At 41.9% G+C, this 19711-nt stretch overlaps 5 non-coding genes across 5 annotated transcripts; 4 read left to right on the forward strand and 1 right to left on the reverse strand.

The window, feature by feature from the left end:
* The first annotated feature begins 1739 nt into the window (after positions 1 to 1739).
* Positions 1740 to 1821, forward strand: trnas-gcu (transfer RNA serine (anticodon GCU)). Its single transcript has one exon. It is a non-coding gene; the product is annotated as a tRNA-Ser (tRNA).
* A 2434-nt stretch (positions 1822 to 4255) lies between these two features.
* On the forward strand, positions 4256 to 4337 carry trnas-cga (transfer RNA serine (anticodon CGA)). Its single transcript has one exon. It is a non-coding gene; the product is annotated as a tRNA-Ser (tRNA).
* An 8123-nt stretch (positions 4338 to 12460) lies between these two features.
* On the reverse strand, positions 12461 to 12533 carry trnar-ucg (transfer RNA arginine (anticodon UCG)). The gene has a single exon. It is a non-coding gene; the product is annotated as a tRNA-Arg (tRNA).
* Positions 12534 to 13726: 1193 nt separating this feature from the next.
* Positions 13727 to 13800, forward strand: trnan-guu (transfer RNA asparagine (anticodon GUU)). The gene has a single exon. It is a non-coding gene; the product is annotated as a tRNA-Asn (tRNA).
* Positions 13801 to 15336: 1536 nt separating this feature from the next.
* trnas-uga (transfer RNA serine (anticodon UGA)) lies at positions 15337 to 15418 on the forward strand. The gene has a single exon. It is a non-coding gene; the product is annotated as a tRNA-Ser (tRNA).
* The last annotated feature ends 4293 nt before the right edge of the window (positions 15419 to 19711 follow it).

Consider the following 19711-nt stretch of genomic DNA (forward strand, 5'->3'; position numbering starts at 1 on the left):
CTGTAATAGCTTTGAGGAGCTGTGTCAGGCAATGATCGGAGAATTTTCGGCTTTTATAGATCCCATATCTGCCGTGGCCACAGCGCACCATATTAAGCACGAAAAAGCTGAAGCCCCTCGCGACTATTACCCCTATTATATAATATTTTACTATTATATAACTTGTAAAATATTACCCCCGGTCCATTCTCTTCCAAAAGTGAGAAACACCTGTTTTCTACATTTTGTCTGTTTTAAAACCATATCTCTTTAAACCAAACCAAGAGTTTGTCTTTTGCACTGATATTCTGATTCATTTCAATTTCAAAGAAAAAAAAAACATTATCTTCCAAAGCATCATAAAATTGTCCATTCTTCCAGACTCTACTTCTCTCTTGTAGTAGTACAGCAGACCTTTCCAGGTGAGCAGATCACAGAGTCCGAAATATGCTTCCTCCATCAAGCAAAGTACCTGAACATGACTCGGTCTTCATAAAAGCGCCCCTGTAATAAAGAAATTAAATCCAAAATCAAGAGGGCAGTTGCCTACTGAAGTTCAAGAAGTCATCAATTTTAACCTAGCAACACATTAAAGGCTGCATCTATACAAGTACGATTCTAGAAATGCTCACCAGATTACGTTTTAAGAAAGAACTGCGCCTCAGGTTCCGCCGAGATCTTAACTCGGATGGCAGGATTCAGAGTCCGGAGTGCGGACTGATGGCGCACGGAGGGTCCACATACTGTGGATCCCTCAGTTTTCTTCCGCGTGTTTAAACCGCCAGCGTGTGGCTCTCCTGTCCCCGTGACCTCATTGCTCTGCTCTCGCCTCTGTGCAGCCGAGCCCGACTCATGGTAAAGTGGAAAAAAATATGCCCTCAACGTGGGATTTACTCTGGATCGAGGATAGATGTCACCTTTTTATCGTTGAACAGGATGTATGTGATGTGGCGACTAGGTTCAATTTTGTATCCTTTTAAAAGATTAAGGACTGGGGTGAGCGGGATTTATCACCCTTTCAGCTAAGAACCCGACGTGAGCACCGTTTAAGCTGCATAGACTCGGTCGTTTAACTCTTCTCCATTAGCAGGGTTAAGGTTAAAGAAAAAAAACATTGCTGACTTCTTTTTTTTTTGCCAGCCGCGAGCGCTGATTAGCGAGGTTTGTATTTCATGTTTTGCAAGTTGCATCCATTTTAAGAAAAACAAGTCGTTCAAGACAGGAAATGAATACTTGCATTTAATTAAGTCTAGGCGTATGCGGTTGTCCATAATGACCAGTTCTGTTCGAGAACACAGCACAAAAAAAGGCACCGCTGGGATTCGGACCCAGGATTTCTTGTTTACTAGACAGGCGCTTTAACCAACTAAGCCACGGCGCCCCGGGAGTGCTGTTTTTTTGCAGCCACTTGGACACACCACTCAGACACATCTGCATTCGGTGTGTGCTCCGCCTGCTCGCTGAGCAAGTTGCCACCTTTACATACAATAGCAACATCGACACCAAGAGAAAGGATGACAAATGGCTTTTATCTGGAACTTTTCATGTCCAAGGAGCTCAATGTGCTTTCTGTGTACAACAGGGCCACTGAACTCCACACTGGCCACTGAACCACAGCAGTGGCTTGCTGGCTTGACATCTCCCAAGGAAAATGTTGAAATCGCATGTGGAACAGGAAAAGGACCCTCGAGTACGAGGGAAAAAAAAGAAAAAGATCATCTGGAGCGTGCCAACCCGTGTCTGGACAGCCCAGTTTCATTGACGAGGTGGCCGAGTGGTTAAGGCGATGGACTGCTAATCCATTGTGCTCTGCACGCATGGGTTCGAATCCCATCCTCGGCGCTCTCTATGTCTGACACGTGTGCCTGTTAGATGTTGGCCCTCCTTCTGTTTGCTCCAGTACTATAGCTGTACATTTTCTAGCGGTGGCTGAACATGGTATAGTAGGCTAACGTCGGTATCGAGCAGTGGCAGTAACAGTATTTACGTGCCGCTGCTGCCAAGTGGCTCTGGGTTGAGACCGCATTTTCACTTACTTGCAGCACAAACGGAGAAAGCGATTTTTGACAGTCTCTCGAGAGACTGCGCTAGGTGTTTAGGGATAGACTTTGTCAGTTCCCCCTGGGATGATGGCCTCTCAAATAGTTTGTGATTCCTCTAGACGTTTATACAGTAGAAGCCTGCTTCGTGGCTTAAATCCAAGCTAAGGAAACGAGTTAGAGGTCTGATGCAGAACTGCACTGTATGTGTGAGGAAAGCTGCCCCCTTCTGTTCCATGTCGACCGAACAGAGGACTGTAAAGGATACGACCAAGAAACTTTAGGATGCTGGTTGGAATCCAGCTCCAAAGAAGCCCCTTTGGGTGTTATGTCATGAAAAAGTAAGAACAGAGAATCTCCCTTTGATCAAAAGCGCAACAGAACTGTTTTCCGTGGAGCAGGTTTCAGACCCGTAGACCTGTTTTATTTGTATGGCGTTCGTAAGCGCGCAAAACAAGGACAATTCCTGCGTCTAACACGAATGTAAATGCTTTTGAAAGTGCAGTGTGGTGCAGCTTGTAAAATCCTTGTCCACATTTGTGGTTTGTTGATGTTTTTTTTCTGTCTGCCAAAGTTGCATTTTGACATCCGGACGGTGAGACTTTATCATTTGAACGTGAAGCCAGCCTTAAACCCTCTGAGGCGTGTCTGTCTGCCGGCATGTATCTTGTGAAAGGTATTTTTTTTTTAACGGAGAGCGACTTTAAAAAGGTTTCCGCAGACACCTTGCACTCCGGAGGAGGAATGCGGCGGCGGCGAGCTCACTGTAGTTGTGGCCGAAGAGTTAAGGCGATGGACTTGAAATCCATTGAGGACTCCCTGCTCAGGTTCGAATCCTGCTGACTACGGCGTCTGCTGCACGTCGCCTTGTGCCTGTGTGGCAAAGGCGAAGTGCCGCTTCTCCTTTCCTGGTACTATAAAAATGCTACATCGCTTGGTCCTGCTTCCATGGAAAGCAGTTCTTCAGGTAATTCTACTCTCTTACCAAAGCTGTTAGGTTCCTTTCCGTGGTGAGATGGGTTGTCATGCAACGCTTCCACATAGTGCCGACAGACAAGTGTGTTGCGGGAGAAGAGAAAAGTGTTAGAAGATTTAAGAGTTTCTTAGGTGGAGCCAAAATCAAGTGTCACAAATGCAAGTGGGAAGATTTCCAATGTTTAATATGGTCAAAATAAGCGGAAGTTATCTGCTGGTCCGGCACAGTTTGCCATGCTTTTGTCATATACTGTAAAGTGGTGTCGAACTGGGTGTCGAACTGGAGCCGCACCATTTGCATATGTGAGGCTCCAGTTATACATCGAGTGTCACATTAAATGACAAAAATGAAGAGAGTTGTAGCAGCTGGAGAGGTTTTCTTACAACTCTTGAGCTGACACAGTTTTGGAAAATGTTTCCTTCACGCTGCACTGTACAACATAGGCAGCCAAGAGTCTCCAAAACAAAACAGAATGGACAGATAGGAGAAAATTCCCACTCGTCCTGAAGTTCCCAAAATCCAGCACTGAGCGTAAACAAAGTGTCTAAGTAGCGTGGGAATGCTAACCCTAACCCTAGCTGGAGTTTGAGCAATCCGGCACTGAGCGTAAGAAGATGAGTCAAAGTAACGTCTAATCGGATTAGTTTCCTTAGAGCTGGTTCAGAGTTTGCTCAAGAGTTTACCTTTCACAGATGCGCAAAGAAGAATGTTGGGGGTGCACGCTTCAAGGTGCCTTACAGCTGTAGGGAGTGATTCGAGACGATTCGTGGCGTGTGCTCGTTCCCATGTACCGTACGCCCCGGGGTGCAGTGCTAGGATGACGTACAATACCACTTGGGCACGTAACGGCGTTATGTGCAGGGTTTTCGTTTGTTCGTTTTGTTTTGCTCTGCTTTGCTTTGTTTTGCTTTCCATCGCGTTGGTAAGAGCGTAAATAAAAATGCGATTCCTGTGTCTACCACTAATGTAAGAGCTATTTCAAGTGCGACGTGGTGCGGCTTTTCAAATGCTTGTGGGCATTTCTCTGTTGTTGATTCTTTTTTTGTGTGTAACAAAGTGGCATTTTCATGTCCGGACGGGGAGACTTTATCATTCCGACATGAAGCCAGCCTTAAACCCTCTGAGGCGTGTCTGTCTGCCGGCACGTATTTTGTCAAAGGTATTATTTTTTTTTAACGGAGAGCGACTTTGAAAAGGTTTCCGCAGCCACGTCGCACTCCGTGTTAGGTTAAAGGAGGAATGCGGCGATGGTGAACTCGCTGTAGTCGTGGCCGAGTGGTTAAGGCGATGGACTCGAAATCCGTTGGGGACTCCCCATGCAGGTTCAAATCTTGCCGACTACGGCGTCTGCCGCACGTCTCCTTGTGCCTGCGCGGCAAAGGTGAAGTGCCGCTTCTCCTTCCCTGGTACTATAAAAACACTAAATAGCTTGGCCCCGCTGCCATGGAAATGAGTTCTTCAAATAACCACACATCTTGCGTTCGCACCTCTGGTGTTCTACTTATGCCTTTGAAAACCTAATGAATAAAACTGAAAGAACCGACACAATATGTAGGTGCTCGTAAAGCATGCATTAAAGAACTGTTAACAGCAAGGGTTTCAGTGGGTTAACTGAGGAGAAGGCGTAATCGCTAATTGTTGACTTTTTATTTGGTGTTAGAAACACTCTTACTGTGCATGACGTGCAACAAATTTAGCCACAGAAATTGCATCACGCTTTCATGTATGCTATTGCAGACACCAACGTTGCCTAGATAGAAAACCGAAATAGCCGTGGGTTTGCTTGCTGGTCTGAAGGATCTCTCTTCGAATCTCTATCATTTGTCAATGGAAGTAAAAGGTGCTGCAATCTGATACGTTCAGAATCAAACCCGCAGCTGTTGTTCGACTTTATTTCTTGACTAATTACAACTGAGTGTCGCATGAGCAGTTACGTAAACTTGTCTGATATATTTGAACACAAATGCCTTTCTTCAATTAAAACTAACAGTACATTGTCAGGGACATTCAGTTCTATACAAACAAGAGACAGACAAGAGAACATTTAGTATATAATAGACAGAAAGAGGTTCGAATCCTGCCGACTACGTTGTCCACCTCCTGTCGTTGTGTTTCGGCGCAAGCAAAGAAGCGCGCCTGTTCGGTGTTCCTGGTGGTTTTAAAATGCCAAATTGCTTGTATCCGCTCCCTTGCAAATAAGTTCTTCAGCGTCCGCGAATGGCATTTTACAGCTGGAAGCAGATGTCGACGCTTTTTGCACAGAGCACCAAAAAAGCGTCTTTTTTGAAGGCCCGGGTTCTGAGCGTTGGTGGTTCAGTGGTAGAATTCTCGCCTGCCACGCGGGAGGCTCGGCTTTGATTCCCGGCCAATGCAGTGGCTTTTGCAGCGAGCTGCTCCATCACTTGCATCCCCTTGCAACTCGCAACTGAAAACCCACTGAAGCTAAGCAGGTGTGAGCCAGGTCAGTACCCGGATGAGGGTGAGCTACAGGGAAAAACAAAGCTTCCAGCTGGAAGCGGTGCTAATGGTGCCGGCGGTGGGGCGCTCACCCTGAGGTCTGTGCGGGTCCCAATGCCCCAGCATAGTGACGGAGACACTGTGTTGTAAAAGGGCGCTGTCTTTTGGATGAGATGTAAAACCGAGGTCACAGCGCTCTGTGGTCATTAAAAATGACCACCAAAACCTTTGACAAAAGCTCTTGGTAATTGATCGTCTTCAATAATGCTTCTCCTTTAGGTACATTTTAAATCAGCTGAAAAATTCTGTGAAATGGGGGGCACTTCAGGCCAGTGTAGGATTTGGGTTACAAGAACCATGAAACTGCATGAGAAAGCCCGTACACTGAATTACACGGCTTTCTATTCAAAGGAGGGCAAAAGAAATTCCCTGAGTTCGATTTTTTGCAGCACAGAGAGAGCCACTGTCGTGAGGCCGGTTAGCTCAGTTGGTTAGAGCATGGTGCTAATAACGCCAAAGTCACGGGTTCGTGCCCCTTACTGGCCAGGTCCTTTTCTACTCTCTTACCAAAGCTGTTAGGTTCCTTTCCGTGGTGAGAGGGGTTGTCATGCAACGCTGCCACATAGTGCCGACAGACAATTAAATGACAAAAATGAAGAGAGTTAAAGCAGCTGGAGAGGTTCTCTTACAACTTTTGAGCTGACACAGTTTTGGAAAATAATTCCTTCACGCTGCAGTGTACCATATAGGCAGCCAAGAGTCTCCAAAACAAAACAGAATTGACAGTCATATAATGTCCATTAACCCCGGTTTTAAACGCAGCATCATGTCTGCCATCATAAGAATATGAGTCCAATATTTTAGAATATAGTCAGAATGACTTCTAACCTTAGCTGTGGTGTCTTTAATCCCTATTGCTCAATGCATGGTGTACGTACTGCATACATGTGTCTTGAGAATGAGGAATGGGCCCCTGAGACAGTCATTTGCCTGTTTCACAAATGATCGTATTTTACTAGAGATTCTGTTTGGGATTCAGATGTGCATTCGGACAGCAATCCCTTTCAAGAAATGATATGTTCTGGATGAGGTCAAAGGTGCTAGAACACTGTATTTAGGATGTGTTTGCAGTGATTGTGTGTCTCCTGCTTCAACGCAGTGATATATAGATGTGCTCCTGTAATTTATTGGTACATGCCCAGGGCAGTAAGTAGTCTGAGGATTTATTTCCAGACGGCATAGAACAGTGAAGCACTTCTACTTAAATTATTACATTATACACAATTTGAGTTCATTTTAAAAAGTAAAAGGTAATGAAAGGAATGCATTTTCATAAGAAAGATAATACCGATATGCATGTGATAATCTTCCTTATATCATGTAGTGCGTCATTTGGACACTTTGTGGGCTTGAAATACAAAGAAAATCATGTTCTATGGTACAAGATAAATACAAAACTTAATCATTTATTTTAATTAGATTTGTTTATAAAGCATAAGCAATCATTTATTACATTAATATATGTGAAAATGACATTTTAGCACCATAATATTACATACAGGTCTCTAGCTTCAACACAGTGATATATATATATATGCTCAGTGATTTATTGGTACATGCCCAGGGCAATAATCAGAATTAGTATTTATTTCCATACGGGCTACAGGTAATGTTGTGAAATACTTCAACACACTGGATCGCAGATTTAGACCCCCTGCACTCTTACTCCTTAAAAACCAAAGAAATGAAGATATGTAGCAATCACATTGTAACAGGGGTGACAGTGACTTAATGCTTATACTACTGGACTTCTGGTACCTTTAGGGTACGGTGTTCCCTGAAGGGCTCTCAAACCCCGCATTTCAGATGCCTAGCTGTATTGCTGATGTGTTGCACCTCAGAATCACTTTTAAACCTTACCTCTGGTATCTTTAATCCCTATTGCTCAACGCATGGTGAAAGTATTGCATAAATGTGTCTGAAAATGAGCAATGGGCACCTGAGAGACTCATTTGCCTGTTTCACAAATGATCATATTTGACTAGAGATTCTGTTTGGGATTCAGTTGTGCATTCTGACAGCAATCTCTTTCAAAAAATGATTTTACCTTATCGCGGCTTTGCCCTTCTTGCCTTTTTGGACAATATCTCCATCTTGTGGTCGTTGTTGGTAATGTCTAGACAATATCTCCATCTTGTGGTCGTTGTTGGTAATGTTTTCTTATGCCCTTTTTTTATTTCAATTCTCTATTAGATGATTCTAGAATCTCTACAATAGAGTTGAAAACATCAGTTTTATAGCAGACAATATGACATTATTTATAGTCCAATTAGAAATTTATTACCCTGTTTTTAACATAATAACAAATTAAAACTAAGTTTGGAACACCAGGGAACATAAAAAATGATTTTTAGGAAAACCATGAGGTTCTCTGTGTCCGATGCCTGCAAGGGGAGAAAGCTAGAATCCTTTGATTTTTCCAAATTTGAAAATAAACATCATATAACAACAGCTTTCATTCCTAGGAGTGAAAAACAACCATTTTTGAAGACATATTAGTTTCTAAAACACTACAATAAAGTTAAAAACATCCATTTTATATTACATTATTTTTTGTGAAATAATTAAATTGGCTTATTTCTCTCGCATTAAATTGGCTACAAATGCAAGAATTCAACCAGATATTCTTGTAAAATGTATAATGTTGCATTGCAGTTAGTTAATGTAGTTAGTCCATAGTCAGCAATCTAAACTTTATTGTTAAGCTTTAATGATTGATGTTGTACCAGTAACCTTTAGAAATACTATAGTACTTCACAAATGCTTTGTGTGTTTGGAAACCTTTTGAGTAAAAGCCTTATAAAAATAGGTTTAGTTTTTACAGGACATCACAAAGAAATAGGATGGTATAATTCTTATAATTGCTTAGTGATTGTATTTGGAAGATTATGCACTAAACAGACTTCAGGAATGCCAGTGGATCATTGTGCTATTTGGAATTATTCCAAAAATCAAGTGACCTCTTTGCTGTAGTATTTTTAGTATTATTTATTTAGTATTAATAAAGAATAGATTTATTAAAGTCGTGCGATGTGCAAGCGGGATATGTAAAATAATTTAAAATAAAGTTTTTTATTATTGTTATAGAGAAACATGATCAGATTTTCCCTGGTTCAGAAAAAAAACGATTAAAATCTGTAATCTTTCCACTTGTATGTCATCAGACATTAACGAGTACAACCCCCCTCTCTGCCGGAGTGCTGGCTGTGACGAATTAAACCAATTTCACAGGTGTTTTCAAAGTAGGAAGTACAGTGTTAACTAGTAGATGGCCTCCTCAATGAAATCGCTTCAACATGCTAATGCGTTGGTGTAACAGTCCGGGCGTGGCAAGCTTCCAATGTCAACTCGACTCGATTGGAAGACAATGAACGTATTTTAGCCCTAAATGAATTAATAGCAAACATGGTTTACATAAAAGACATTTTTCCAAGAAAGTTTATAATAATACAATCTATAGTTGAAATCTGAGCCTAAATATAAAGAAAAAAGCATTTTCAGAGAGCAATCACGCTGTGTTTATGTAGAAAAAGCGATTAGGTTTATGAGCAATCTAATTACCTATTCGCTTAAAACGCTATATAAAATAAAGTTTATTTAAAGATGAATGATAAGTGTCGCAGTTTTAATAATTTTCGTAGTAGGGCTTGGACAGATTCCAAGTGCATTTTTGCAATTTACGTTGCATTGTCCAATGTGATGTTGTAATACAGTTTAGAATACAGTAAGTCTAAACTGTATCAGCTTTATTTATGGGTTGCAATTTAGAAAAAGTCAAAAACCGCACTCAAAATCCAATTTAGAGCTTTCTGGCAAGAGGAGACACCCAAATTATAATGTAACATGCCACTGTTTGTGCATGAACAAAGTTATACTGCAATTTTCCTTAGATACGCGATTAAAAAAAATAATTTTTTTGAATCCCCGGCCAAACACATTCCATAAGAATCAGCGCTTTTATACAGTATATCGCCTTTAAACACGCGTTTACGATTTAAATCAAAACTCGATTCAAATCAATATAAATGTTTATTTTGTAACGCATAGGTGACTATTCATTGTTATTAAAAAGACGTAAATTCGATCATGTTGTGATATTTAGAAATATAAATTTGTTTTGATGCGAGTGAGGTTTTATTTAATCTCTGACCAAGGGAAATGTTTCATTTTTTCAAAGAAATGTTTGTTAAAAATTAAAGTCATAGTTCCATGAGATTCAACCACAGACCATGTGACATAGGAGTCAGGAACCTAACCCACAGCACCACCAGCGCAGTCACATGCTGAGGGCTGAAAAAGCACTACAGAAACATTATCGACTATAAAATAATGTAATTAGGCACAGAAGAAGTTTACAGCACAGTACAATAATAAATGCTGACCATGACTTTAGAAGCATACATTACCTTACACTCAATTTAAACACAAGCTGTCTTTAGCCCTCTAAGCTGGTTCATACAGAAATGTAGAGAACCAGGCTCAGAACACACAGCTTCATTAGCGAATACATATGCAGAACAACTAGAGAAGATGTTTTACAGAGGATGGATTTTTAGAAACATCCCATCAGTGACATCACTGAAGTCAACTCCTAGGTAACTGTCGTGTGGATAGTTTCACAAGAATCAGACAAAGGTTTAAGCATCGCTTATTTTAGATAAAACTGCAAAAAAACAACAACAACCCATAATGTACTTCTTTGCGGCTCTGTTTGCCCAAATCATATATTCACAACGTGAAATTAGAAAATAGTATTACGTAACCAAAAACCGCAATATGGAAACAGAACCTGTGTAATTGTTGACAGATGATGTACTCGTAACATTTTTACAAGACGAACTACAACATTTAAAAAATGACTTGTATGTACTTGATATCTCTAATCAATCCACTGCACTGCATTAAAACAAAACAAAAACTAAAACGCCCTGGGCATACCGTTTCGCGCTTCTCATCAGTTGCTCAAAAGCAATTTGACCGTATGAAATGCATAATATAAACCTAGAAACATATACGTGAGGAGTATTTACGTAGTATCGGTGTCAAGACATACCTCTCAAATACTGTAAATCAAGTTAAAAATATCTCAAGACCGATTCTGGTCATAATGAAACCATGTTTCGTGTATGTTTTCTTTAAAGTACCGAGACCAGCCATATACTGTATGTTTATGTTCCAAAATTAATATCGTTTATGGCCTTCACACGCGTTGCATTACGCTCCTATTCTTTTTATGCTCAGGCACTAAGATTTCCCTTCAGTGGTAAAATTCCATATAAATATTCAATACTTAAACGGGCACAGTTAAGACATTAAATATACATATACATATACATATACATATACAAACTGTATACAGTACAGTTTGCATACGGTAATATGTTTATGTTCCTAAATCAATCTCTTTTATGAGCATGTGAAAGGCATGGTGAATCGATTCTCAAAAATTACTGTACTTTGCATGATTGGAAAAAAATGCGTGATTGCGAAATGCTGTGGTGTTACTTTTACAAAGAAGGTCAGTGAAAAAAATAATGTGGACCAGGGCAATACTTTGAGTTTACAGCTTGTCCAAGGTCATTTATTATTAATACTATTAGTAATATCTTCATTAAAGACTTTGATGGCTACAGCTCAAACATGAGAAGTTGAGCTTTATTAGCTCCACCTTGCGGAAATTCCGGATACTATTATTTTGCTAGCGGTATTTACCGGTAACTCGCGGTATTTACCGGTAACTCGCGGTAGACTGCGTACAGCGTACCGGAAAATAATGCAGTATCGCCCGCACATTTTGAATGGCTGCATCTGTAGCAATCATATTGTAGCAGACACTCATTTGCCTGTTTCACAAATGATCATATTTTACTAGAGATTCTGTTTGGGATACGGATGTGCATTCTGACACCAATCTCTTACAAAAAATGATTTTACCTTATCGCGGCTTTGCCCTTCTTGCCTCTTTGGACAATATCTCCATCTTGTGGTCGTTGTTGGTAATGTCTAGACAATATCTCCATCTTGTGGTCGTTGTTGGTAATGTCTTCTTATAGATAGATACTTTATTGATCCCGTGAGGGAAATTGCAGTGCAACAGCAGCTTAACACACACAACACAGCCACAGTGTAACGAATTATATAATAATAGTACAATACTGTATATATACTGTATATATATATATGAAACAGAAATAGAAACAGAAACAGGAATCGCTTACTCACCTGGAGAATCTCTGTAGGAATATATAGCATTTATCAATGGAAATAAAAGCTGCTTTAATACAGTGCATGTTCAAACTCAAACCCTCAGCTGCTGTTCTTGTTTGTTTTGGGACAAATTGCAACTGAGCATCGCATGAGCCGTTACGTACCCTTATCTGTTTGGCAATTTCAAGGGAGGAGTTAGGTCAGAATGGGTAGGCTGCAAAACAACAAGTAAAGATTTATTCCAAGATGAAACATTGTGGCGGTTTTCTTATCTTTTCAGCATGGACTCAACTTTTACGTGTTCCTTATATGCTATATATGTATATATTAGCACCAATGTCGTTCTTAAAAACTAACATGAAATTGTCAGGGACATTCAGCTATATACAAAGACGAGACAGACAAAGTAATAATTCTGTATTAACGTGGCCTACATATTGACGCAATGATCGAACTAACTGACATGTTCTGATTCAGATCCCCTGCAGTTCATGCCAATTAGAACAATAGCAATGCTGAGTCCTCCCCACCCTACTGAGCACAAATTCAGCTGCTCTCCAGTTCTGTTCTGCATGTTTTTTCATTGCAATTGAGCTCGGAGCTGGAGATGATCTCCATACAGTTCTGTGTTAACTAGCCCGCACTTGCGTGCTAATTTACAGGTTGTGGCAGATGATTTTCTATAGTTCATATACATGACGGCAACCTGTTACCGAGGAACCTGAGAGGTTTAAAAGCCTCACGAGCCAGGCAGGACTCGAACCTACAATCTTCTGATCCGAAGTCAGACGCGTTATCCATTACGCCACTGGCCCATAGAACATGCGCTTGCACTCCACCACAGAGAGCTCTACACTGCTACTAGTAGTACACCTCCCCATCTAAATTTTCACAGCAAGAAACTTGTGTTTCCTACTATTTTTATCAGGTTTAAAATATCATCTCCTTAAAACAGAAAAAGTGTTGATGTGTCGTGCTGAAATTCCGATTGATTTTGAATTCAAAGAAAAAACGTTTTCTTCCAAAACACTGTGAAATTGTCACATCTTGCAGACAATAGGTGTATTCCATGTTGAAAAGAGAAAAAAGAAAACAATGGAGCCTTTTACAGGTGTGAGGCTTCTTCAGGTGTGAGAAGACCTCACGGCCGAAACGTTGTGTTTCCTTTCTTCTCTTTTCAGCATGCAATAAACCTATTACTTGTTCCTTTGCAGCCGAGGCATGCTGACATAGCTACCCAGCTGAACATCTTGCAGACTCTACAGTACTTCTCTCCTGTAGAAGTAAAGCAGGGCTTGCTGGGTGAGCTTTTGCTCCGGTAAATTAGGTCACGTGTCATGTTAAATCACTTCTTCTAAACACAACATTTGCTGGTGCTAGCTTTCCCCATGAAAAGAGACATTTCCCTTACAGTACATGACATATCGTTTTTATTCTATCAATAAGTATAGAAATTAAACAAAAGAAAAAATGTTGTCGCCAAAGAATGCACAGCTCTGTCGCCTTGGGGAGGTGTCAAGGGCATTGAGCTCCTTGGACATGAAAAGTGCCCGATAAATGCCATTTCTCATCATTTCTCTTGGCGTCAGTTCTGCTATTAAATGGGACGGAGGCAACGGGCTTAGAGAGCAGGTTAAGTGCACACCGAACGCAGATGTGTCCAAGTGTCTGTAAAAGCGCGGTGCTCCGCTGGCGCTGTTCCCTAGTGGCTTAAAGTGCCCGCCTAGTAAGCAGGCGATCCTGGGTCTGAATACCAGCGGTGCCTCTCTCCGTGTCTTGTTGTGCCGAATGTATCATTTCAGACAAACATGTACAGCTTGGTTCAGTTTAATGCAAGAATTCATTTCCTTTCTGGAATAACTTGTTTTTGAAGAAATCCATACAGCTTGTGAAAGATGAAATCCATTTCTTGGTTGTCAGTGGAAAAAGATTGCCGGCTGCAAGAAGCGCAAGTGATTGTTTTCTTTGACCATAAACCTGCAAATGTAGGGAGCACAAGCGGCCGTCAGTCTCTGTGGCGCAATCGGTTAGCGCGTTCGGCTGTTAACCGAAAGGTTGGTGGTTCAAGCCCACCCAGGGACGCATGTCTCCGTTTTTCCAATGTAAACATCATCACCGCTAAAGAAGATGGCGCAGAAGGCTCCACAGTCGAAACGTTGTGCTTCTTTTCTTCTCTTTTCAGCATGGAGTAAACCTTTGCTTGATCGTTTGCAGCCTACGCATGCTGACACAGCTACCTTTCTCTTAACGCGCCTCAATCATTATTCACCAAAACCATCAGCAGAATGTGTCGCCTTTGTGGTGATGTCACTCCTCTGCTTCACAAATGTCCTTAGTGACGGACCATTTCATTCTGCCATTTTTCCGGAGCGGTTATTGATTGCTCCATCATTTCCCTCATACTTTCCATCCCAAGATTGAAAAAAAAAAACAGAAACAGGCTGATAGGACGACAATCAAATTGCAAAAACTCATCAAAGCACTCGATAGAGTATTTGAATCCACAAGTAGCTACGAGCAACTTTGTCCTGGCTTGCATGAAAGTCGGAAAATGTCAAAAAGAAAAAGATGGTGGCTTTTTCATATCTGTTCTTTTATTTTTAGTTCGTTGGCTCTTCTGTCCATTGTCCTCCTGCCTGGCTCTTGACCTGTGACTGTCTGAACGCACACATTAGACTTTCAGGCGGGGGATTTGTCCTGAGCCTCTGTGAAAGACCCACCCACCCCCATAAATAACTGCTCTAGAAACACATGAATGCAAAACTAAACCACAGCTTAAAGAGGAGCTCCAACTCAGTGCCATACTAATGTAAACGAAGTAATACTAAGACATGTTCTTATGGATTTGTCTTACCTTGAGATATGTAATTGGATTTCAGGATTAACTTCCTCATTCAATGTACTGGTGATTCTTTGCCTGGTCAGTACCTGGGTGGGAGACCTCCAGCGAACAATTAAGCTTGCTGCTGGAAGTGGTGTTAAGAGACTCTTAGGATCTTCCAGAGGTGTCTGTCCAATAGCACTAGTTGCCTTAGAGCTGGCTCAAACATTGCTCAAGAGTCTACCTTTCACAGATGCGCGAAGATGAATGATGGGGGTGCACGCTTCAAGGAGCCTTCCAACTGTAGGGACCGATTAGAGACGATCCGTAGCATGTGTTCATTTCCATATACGCCCCGTGTCTCAACGGTAGGACAGAGTCAAATACTGCCTCGACACGTAACAGCGTTATATTAAACCGCAGGACTTGAGGGCTGTTTTGTTTGAATGTTCAAGGCATTGGTAAGAGCGTAGGTCAAGGGCCATTGGTGCATCTCCTGTAACTGGAGTAAAAATGCTATTCAAAGTGCAGTGACTAAAATCGTCGTCCAGATGTCTCTGTTGTTGATTGCTTTCTGTCTAAGAACGTTCTGTTTTCATGTCCGAACGGGGAGACTTTATCATTCCAACTTGAAGCCACCCTTAAGTCCTCTGAGGTGTGTGTGTGTGTGCTTGCACGTATGGCGTAAAAGGTTTCTTAAACGGAGAGCGAACTTGAAAAAAGTTGCCTCCGCTGCCGCCGCCGCCTCGCACTCCCTGTTCGATTGTAGCAAGAAGGCAGCGGCCGCGGCGCTTGCTGTAGTCGTGGCCGAGAGGTTAAGGTGACGGACTTGAAATCCGTTGGGGTCTCCCCGCGCAGGTTCAAATCCTGCCGACTACGGCGTCCTTTGCATTTGGTTGCGTGCGTGCGTGTAAAAGGACCGGCGCCGTTTCGTTTTCACTGGGACCTTTAACACTCTAAATCGCCTGGACCCACAGCCTGTGAAATCGATTCTTCAGCACCCACGATGGACGCTTTGCCGCTGGACACAGAGAACGATGCTTTTCTGCAACGAGCTTTCCAGCTGAATTTTCTCGGCAGCTCCGTACTGAACCTGTTCTCCATTGCAACATAGCGGAGGCTCGTCACGTCTATAGCAAGGCTGTGTAGGACCGCATACGCCACAGTGACTTGTACACAGACCACATGAAAGGCAAGCAAAATACACTTTTAAAATTCCAAAGACTCACAAGGTCAGAGAAACAGCGATGACCTGAACAGATCTGTTACAGAAGTCTAGGTTGACCTTTTTAGAGCTGTAATTGCATTTTTGTTTAATAGAAGATCAAATCTACTCGCATGTACCAGCACCTTACAGTTTATTGATGTTAATTCTGTTTAAGTAATAAGATTGCTAACGATGTTGGACTTTAGCCGGTGTTTTTTAGAACAAATTGCTTACACTTCTGTAAGGAATACGCAGTACGTGCCTTTGTCAGTCATTGCTCACCATACCTGTAACTTTCTTATCTAACTCACTTCCTCAAATGGTGAAGGTCCACAAACATAAATGAAAAAAAAAACCCTTGTTGTAGATGAGGTGCACAAAAAAGCAGCCCCTGATAGTGTATAACACATTTATACTATTGCAGAGACACATGTAACATATATATACTGTATATATGAAACAGAAATAGAAACAGAAACAGGAATCGCTTACTCACCTGGAGAATCTCTGTAGGAATATCTAGCATTTATCAATGGAAATAAAAGCTGCTTTAATACAGTGCATGTTCAAACTCAAACCCTCAGCTGCTGTTCTTGTTTGTTTTGGGACAAATTGCAACTGAGCATCGCATGAGCCGTTACGTACCCTTATCTGTTAGGGAATTTCAAGGGAGGAGTTAGGTCAGAATGGGTAGGCTGCAAAACAACAAGTAAAGATTTATTCCAAGATGAAACGTTGTGGCGGTTTTCTTATCCTTTCAGCATGGACTAAACTTTTACGTGTTCCTTATATACTATATATGTATATATTAGCACCAATGTCGTTCTTAAAAACTAACATGAAATTGTCAGGGACATTCAGCTATATACAAAGACGAGACAGACAAAGTAATAATTCTGTATTAACGTGGCCTACATACTGACGCAATGATCAAACTGACTGACATGTTCTGATTCAGATCCCCTGCAGTTCATGCCAATTAGAACAATAGCAATGCTGAGTCCTCCCCACCCTACTGAGCACAAATTCATCTGCTCTCCAGTTCTGTTCTGCATGTTTTTTCATTGCAATTGAGCTCGGAGCTGGAGATGATCTCCATACAGTTCTGTGTTCACCAGCCCGCACTTGCGTGCTAATTTACGGGTTGTGGCAAATGCTTTTCTATAGTTCATATACATGACGGCAACCTGTTACCTAGGAACCTGAGAGGTTTAAAAGCCTCACGAGCCAGGCAGGACTCGAACTTCCAATCTTCTGATCCGAAGTCAGACGCGTTATCCATTACGCCACTGGCCCATAGAACATGCGCTTGCACTCCACCACAGAGAGCTCTACACTGCTACTAGTAGTACACTTCCCCATCTAAATTTTCACAGCAAGAAACTTGTGTTTCCTACTATTTTTGTCAGGTTTAAAATATCATCTCCTTAAAACAGAAAAAGTGTTGATGTGTTGTGCTGAAATTCCGATTGATTTTGAATTCAAAGAAAAAAGGTTTTCTTCCAAAACACCATGAAATTGTCACATCTTGCAGACAATAGGTGTATTCCATGTTGAAAAGAGAAGAAAGAAAACCATGGAGCCTTTTACAGGTGTGAGGCTTCTTCAGGTGTGAGAAGACCTCACAGTCGAAACGCTGTGTTTCCGTTCTTCTCTTTTCAGCATGCAATAAACCTAGTACTTGTTCCTTTGCAGCCGAGGCATGCTGACGTAGCTACCCAGCTGAACATCTTGCAGACTCTACAGTACTTCTCTCCTGTAGAAGTAAAGCAGGGCTTGCTGGGTGAGCTTTTGCTCCGGTAAATTAGGTCACGTGTCATGTTAAATCACTTCTTCTAAACACAACATTTGCTGGTGCTAGCTTTCCCCATGAAAAGAGACATTTCCCTTACAGTACATGACATATCGTTTTTATTCTATCAATAAGTATAGAAATTAAACAAAAGAAAAAATGGTGTCGCCAAAGAATGCACAGCTCTGTCGCCTTGGGGAGGTGTCAAGGGCATGAGCTCCTTGGACATGAAAAGTGCCCGATAAATGCCATTTCTCATCATTTCTCTTGGCGTCAGTTCTGCTATTAAATGGGACGGAGGCAACGGGCTCAGAGAGCAGGTTAAGTGCACACCGAACGCAGATGTGTCCAAGTGTCTGTAAAAGCGCGGTGCTCCGCTGGCGCTGTTCCCTAGTGGCTTAAAGTGCCCGCCTAGTAAGCAGGCGATCCTGGGTCTGAATACCAGCGGTGCCTCTCTCCGTGTCTTGTTGTGCCGAATGTATCATTTCAGACAAACATGTACAGCTTGGTTCAGTTTAATGCAAGAATTCATTTCCTTTCTGGAATAACTTGTTTTTGAAGAAATCCATACAGCTTGTGAAAGATGAAATCCATTTCTTGGTTGTCAGTGGAAAAAGATTGCCGGCTGCAAGAAGCGCAAGTGATTGTTTTCTTTGACCATAAACCTGCAAATGTAGGGTGCACAAAAGACTGTCAGACTCTGTGGTGCTGAAAAGTTGGTGGTTCAAGCCCCTCCAGTATGCGTGTCTCAGTTTTTCCAATGTAAACATCATCACCATCGCTAAAGAAGATGGCGCAGAAGGCTCCACAGTCGAAACGTTGTGCTTCTTTTCTTCTTTTTTCAGCATGGAGTAAACCTTTGCTTTATCCTTTGCAGCCTAAGCATGCTGACGCAGCTACCTTTCTCTTAACACGCCTCAATCATTATTCACCAAAACGATCAGCAGAATAAGTCGCCTTTGTGGTGATGTCACTCCTCTGCTTCACAAATGTCCTTAGTGACGGACCATTTCTTTCTGCCATTTTTCCGGAGCGGTTATTGATTGCTCCATCATTTCCCTCATACTTTCCATCCCTAGATTGAAAAAAAAAAACAGAAACAGGCTGACAGGACGACAATCAAATTGCAAAAACTCATCAAAGCACTCGATAGAGTATTTGAATCCACAAGTAGCTACGAGCAACTTTGTCCTGGCTTGCATGAAAGTCGGAAAATGTCAAAAAGAAAAAGATGGTGGCTTTTTCATATCTGTTCTTTTATTTTTAGTTCGTTGGCTCATCTGTCCATTGTCCTCCTGCCTGGCTCTTGACCTGTGACTGTTTGAACGCACACAGTAGACTTTCATGCAGGGGATTTGTCCTGAGCCTCTGTGAAGGACCCACCCACCCCCATAAATAACTGCTCTAGAAACACATGAATGCAAAACTAAACCACAGCTTAAAGAGGAGCTTGTCATGACCGCCAGGCAGTTAAGACCAACTCTTAAGCAATCTAAACAGCACCAGCAGAGGGTGATTATTAACAAACGCCGCCGCACGAGTTAACCCACCTGCACACACTCCACCGTGGGGTACGCAGTGCTATTTTTACCATCTTTACTTGCTTCCCGCTGGTATTGAGTCTACTCCTTGAGAGCTCTACCTGGCGTTTTTTCCATTACCTCGTTTATTCTGGATATTGGACTCCCCTTCTGCCTTTTCGACTTTGGACCTCGCCTCTCACCTCGGACTGTTTGCCACCAGTGTTCTCCCTGGATTACGACTTACCTTACGCCTCTTGACCACGAAACAAAGCAAAGCAGAGCAAAACAAAATGAACAAACGAAAAGCCTCACGTCCCGCACTTGCGTGTAACGCCGTTACGTGCCCAAGCGGTATTGTACTTCATCTTAGCACTGCACCCCGGGGCGTACGGTATATGGGAACGAGCACACGCCACAAATCGTCTCGAATCACTCCCTACAGCTGTAAGGCACCTTGAAGCGTGCACCCCCAACATTTTTCTTTGCGCATCTGTGAAAGGTAAACTCTTGAGCAAACTCTGAACCAGCTCTAAGGAAACTAATCCGATTAGACGTTACTTTGACTCATCCTTTAAGGGAACCTTGTTAATTGGAGAAATCAATGATTTCGAATGAATTCTGTATGCGTTAAAAGACAGCTATACACAGAA

The sequence above is a fragment of the Lepisosteus oculatus genome, unplaced genomic scaffold (genome assembly GCF_040954835.1).
Source record: "Lepisosteus oculatus isolate fLepOcu1 unplaced genomic scaffold, fLepOcu1.hap2 HAP2_SCAFFOLD_74, whole genome shotgun sequence".
Lineage (NCBI taxonomy): Eukaryota > Metazoa > Chordata > Actinopteri > Semionotiformes > Lepisosteidae > Lepisosteus > Lepisosteus oculatus.